Source organism: Gekko japonicus, unplaced genomic scaffold, assembly GCF_001447785.1.
Source record: "Gekko japonicus isolate JY-2015 unplaced genomic scaffold, Gekko_japonicus_V1.1 scaffold2101, whole genome shotgun sequence".
In the NCBI taxonomy this organism is placed as follows: Eukaryota; Metazoa; Chordata; class Lepidosauria; order Squamata; family Gekkonidae; genus Gekko; species Gekko japonicus.
The window spans coordinates 282,743-288,141 of NW_015161466.1; the positions used below are offsets into that span (position 1 = coordinate 282,743).

Genomic DNA, 5,399 nt, shown 5'->3' on the forward strand with positions numbered 1-5,399 from the left:
TGTTTGGATCATCATTGAGCGGTGGCTCAAGTGGTTAAGACGCTGAACTGCAGGCTGTGGAAGGTCGGTAGTTCAGCAGTTCGAGACCCGAGTGCCGCATGATGGAGTGAGCTCCCATCTCTAGTTCCAGCTCCTGTCAACCTAGCAGTTCGAAAGCAAGAAATTGCAAGTAGATAAATAGGGACCACTTCAGTGGGAAGGTAACAGCGTTCCGTGCGCCTTGGTGTTTAGTCATGCCGGCCACATGACCACAGAAACGTCTTCGGACAGCGCTGGCTCTTCGGCTTGGAAACGGAGATGAGCACCGCAACCCTAGAGTCGGATTCGACTGGCTTTCGAGCAAGGGAACCTTTACCTTTACCTTTTAAGTTAATGTATGAGTTGCTTTTTCTAAAGTAAAACCTCAGTATTCTGGTTAAATTGCCGTGTTGGCACTTTGCGATAAATAAGTGGGTTTTGGGTCGCAGTTTGGGCACTCGGTCTCTAAAAGGTTCGCCATCACTGGCCTCGAGCAATGCTCCCTCTAAGCCGTGGAGTCTTGTGAGCCAAAGTTCTACTTTGTGAGCTCCTGGCATTAAAGTTGTGAGCGAGCCATTTGGCTGCTGCATAAATTAGTTTGCTCCGGAGCCCTCCTTCCTGAGCGAAGACAAGAATGGGTGAGCCGGAGGCTAACAGACTGTGAGCTGACTCACACTCACTCAGCTTAGAGGGAACATGGGCCTAGCACATCCCTGACAAATATTTGTCCAGCCACTGTTATATTTTTGAAGTTTGACCACATATCCGTTTTGTAGGCTAGCGATATAAAATCATAGAATCACACAGAGTTCGAAGGGGCTGTAGAGGACATCTAGTCCAGCCCCCTGCTCAACGCAGGATCAGCCTAGAGCATCCCTGGCAGGTGTTTGTCCAGCTGCTGCTCCGAGACTCCCAGTGAGGGGGAGCTCACCCCTTCCAAGGCAGCCGATTCTACTGCTCAGCTGCTGTTACTGTAAACCCCCCCCATGTCCAGCCAGTACCTCCCCGCCCTTAATTTAAATCCATTATTGCGAGTCCTCTCCTCTGCTGCCAACAGGAACAGCTCCCTGCCCTACTCTAAGTGACAGCCCTTCAAATCCTTCAAGAGAGTCATCATATCCCCCTTCAGCCTCCTCTTCTCCAGGCTGAACATCCCCAAGTCCCTCAGCCTTTCCTTGCAGAGCTTGGTCTCCAGGCCCCCGATCATTAAGCTCATGATATAGCATACATTACGTTGTACTGAATTAAATCGTGAACAGCACTCCATGCAAGCGGGCAAAAAAAAATCTAATAAATAGATAAAATAAAAAAATCATCCTCGCCTCCCTCTTCTCCACTGGCTCCGTTCTGTCCTCATCCGTTTTGAAGTGAGGCCTCCCGAGCTGCACATATCCTCCAGGCCTTAACATCTGTCTGGCACCCTCCCCCCAATGACTGAATGCCAGCACTGCCATCTTGTTTTTAAAATCTTTTGAAATGTTTAAATGCTTGACTCTTCTAAATATTGAGTTTTTATGGTTTTAACATACATTACATTGTACTGAATTAAATTGTGAACAGCACTGAGCCCCATGCAAGCGGGGAAGGGCGGGCAAAAAAAAATCTAATAAATAGATAAAATAAAAAAATCATCCTCGTCTCCCTCTTCTCCACTGGCTCCGTTCTGTCCTCATCCGTTTTGAAGTGAGGCCTCCCGAGCTGCACATAGTACTCTAGGTGCGGCCTGACCAATGCAGCGTACAGCCGGACTGTGACATCTTGAAATTTGGACGTTATGCCTCTGATACATCCCAAGACTGCATTAGCCTTTTTTGCCGCTGCGTCACACTGACTGCTCATATTTAGCTTACAGTCTACCCGTGCCCCGAGATCTTGTTCACACACACAGCTGCCCAGAAGTGTGTCCCCCATCCAGTATCGCCATGCTTATTACCCAGATGTAAGATACTGGCCGAAGAGCTTTGCTTCTCTCCTCCCACTCTTTGCTTTGGTTTTAACATCTAGCCTGACAGAGAGTTGTGGGGAACACTGGAGCTTCCCCACCTGAGCTGTGGATTTGGTGGGCCTTCATAAAAAGCATCACGAAGGGCTCTTTGTGAATGTTGCTTGTAGACAAAAACAGCTGCTTGCTTACTTGCTTTGATCAGTTGCACCCAGTATCGAAAATGGTTTGTACGTTACTGGGTTTGTAAAAATAAAACCCTGCAGAATCTTCCTCGTCTCCCTCTTCTCCACTGGCTCCGTTCTGTCCTCATCCGTTTTGAAGTGAGGCCTCCCGAGCTGCACATAGTACTCTAGGTGCGGCCTGACCAATGCAGCGTACAGCCGGACTGTGACATCTTGAAATTTGGACGTTATGCCTCTGATACATCCCAAGACTGCATTAGCCTTTTTTGCCGCTGCATCACACTGACTGCTCAACAGTCTACCCGTGCCCCGAGATCTTGTTCACACACACAGCTGCCCAGAAGTGTGTCCCCCATCCAGTATCGCCATGCTTATTACCCAGATGTAAGATACTGGCCGAAGAGCTTTGCTTCTCTCCTCCCACTCTTTGCTTTGGTTTTAACATCTAGCCTGACAGAGAGTTGTGGGGAACACTGGAGCTTCCCCACCTGAGCTGTGGATTTGGTGGGCCTTCATAAAAAGCATCACGAAGGGCTCTTTGTGAATGTTGCTTGTAGACAAAAACAGCTGCTTGCTTACTTGCTTTGATCAGTTGCACCCAGTATCGAAAATGGTTTGTACGTTACTGGGTTTGTAAAAATAAAACCCTGCAGAATCTCAGTACTGGCATTTCTTGGATGGCGATCTCGGTTCTGCGCATTTCTCTTGCACTGGAGGAAGGAATCGATCACTAAAATTATGTTGGAAGAAGAAGAGGAGATTGGATTTATCACACACACAGCTGCCCAGAAGTGTGTCCCCCATCCAGTATTGCCATGCTTATTACCCAGATGTAAGAACCTGGCCGAAAAGCTTTGCTTCTCTCCTCCTACTCTTTGCTTTGGTTTTAACATACAGCCTGACAAAGAGTTGTGGGGAACACTGGAACTTCCCCACCTGAGCTGTAGATTTGGTGGGCCTTCAGAAAAAGCATCACGAAGGGCTCTTTGTGAATGTTGCTTGTAGACAAAAACAGCTGCTTGCTTACTTGCTTTAATCAGTTGCACCCACTATCGAAAATGGTTTGTACGTTACTGGGTTTGTAACAATAAAACCCCGCAGAATCTCAGTACTGGCATTTCTTGGATGGCGATCTCGGTTCTGCGCATTTCTCTTGCACTGGAGGAAGGAATCGATCACTAAAATTATGTTGGAAGAAGAAGAGGAGATTGGATTTATACCCCGCCCTTCACTCGGAGTCTAAGAGCGGCTTACAAACTCCTTTTCAATCCCCCTCCCCACAACAGACACCCGGTGAGGTAGGTGGGGCTGAGAGAGCTCTCTTGAGAGAACAGCTGTGCCAGAACTGTGGCTTGCCCAAGGTCATCCAGCAGCTACAAGTGGAGAAGCGGGGAATCAAACCCAGCTCTCCCAGATTAGAGTCCACGCACTGGCACGTGCCAGTCGAAGTGAGTGGTCAGTTTATTTCGACCGTGCTTTGAATTTCTGTGGCGAATTAAAATAGCCCCAGACGCTTAGCCACTTAAACTGCGGTGCTAAAAGGCACCTCGATACAGAGAGCTTTATTTTGAATCCCGTTATGGCAGCCTTGTCACGTTAGGTGTTTTAAGGCCTTTCAGTTGGACTTATTATCTGCTTTGGAGCTGAAGGGAAACGACTTGGAAGGCAAGCCTGTGATTGTCTGGGTGCTCACTCGTCCCCGTGGGTTGATGCTGCAGTTGTCCGGTGGTCCTCTACCTGGGAAGCTCCAGGTGGATCAGCCAGACTGGGGCCATGGGCCGGAGGCAGCCCAAGTCACATTCTTCCAGTTTCTATCAGCCACGCTTCCATCTTCTGTGAAATGCAAGTCCATATATATTTTAAATCTTTGTTTTAAGCTTGCATTGGTTTTTTGAAATTCTGCTTCTGCCCTGCACGTTTCTGTCGTGTGAATCAGCTCATGGTTTTATGTTCTTATTTATTTATTTATTATGTTTTTATCCCGCCCTCCCTCCGCTCAGGGCGGCTAACAAACAAGGGCGCACCATGTGACCCTTGTTGTTGTGTTGTAACTTGTTGGCGGGCACACGAGACACGGGGCCTTTTTGGTGGCAGCCCCAGGATTATGGAACGACCTCCCCAGGGAGGTATGTCCGCCCCTCCTCAACTTTCAATCTGTAGGAGGCAGAAGATAAGTTTTCTTTTGGACTGCATTGGGGTAAAGCAGTCCTGAATTGTGATTTCAGGGTTTTGGTTTGACGTGTTCTTATATCCTCTTATGTTATCAATATCACATGTCCTCTTATTTATATCGAACTCTGTAAGGAAGGAAGGTATCTAATAAGGCAGGGTATTTAAATAGAGGGCATAAAATGAAGCATGGGAGGACAGTGGAGTGGTTTCCTATGTAAACTCTGTCTCTGAGTTCGTTCCTTCTCAAAAACACTGTTCCCCTTTGAGTAGCCTTTGGTCTCTGTGACACTTTGTCTGTGTGTGGGGCTTCGGGTTTCCCCCTTGCCTCTGAGATGAGTTGGGTGCCTCCCAGCGCTCCCTCTAAGCTGTGGAGTCTAGTGAGCAAAAATTCTACTTTGTGAAAAAGTAGAGATTGGATTCATACCCTGCCCTTCACTACCCAAAGGAGTCTCAGAGCGGCTCACAATCTCCTTTCCCTTCACCTCCCCACAACAGACACCCTGTGTGGTAGGAGGGGCCGAGAGAGCTCTTTCGAGGACTGCCCCTGAAGGAACAGCTCTGAGAGAACTTGTGACTGACCCAAGGTCACCCCAGCAGCTGCACGTGGAGGAGTGGGCAATCAAGCCCTGTTCTCCCAGATTAGAGTCCGCGCACTTAACCACTACGCCAAACTGGCTCTCTCACTGGTGTTAAAATTGTGAGCGAGCGATTTGGCTGCTGCATAAATCCGTTTGCCCTGGAGGTTAAGAAACTGTGAGCTAGCTCACACTAACTCAGCTTAGAGGGAACACTGGTGCCTCCTCTTGACCTGAAGCGCCTGGTCACCGTGGGTGCGACTTCTGGGTTTCATAAGGCAGAGTCACACGTCTCTCGTAAGAGTGTTCCACTTGAGAATCCCCCCACATACACCATAATCACCCGAGCGCACATGTTTATCCCCTGGATTAAATGCCACTCCAGTCCAAAGTCTCCTCCCCCGTTTCCTGTGGTCCACAGTGTCTCGGCTGTCACAGTACGACAACCCCCTCCCCCCCCTTCCGCATGCCCCACCCGCCCCACCCGTCTTTCCTAAGCGAAGGGAA

The 5,399-nt window shown here is 48.8% G+C and overlaps 1 protein-coding gene across 1 annotated transcript in view; it reads left to right on the forward strand.

The window, feature by feature from the left end:
• The window catches only part of LOC107125664 (chromosome unknown open reading frame, human C16orf72), a 35,242-nt gene that overhangs the window by 13,563 nt on the left and 16,280 nt on the right, over window positions 1–5,399 (forward strand). The window lies entirely within an intron of this gene.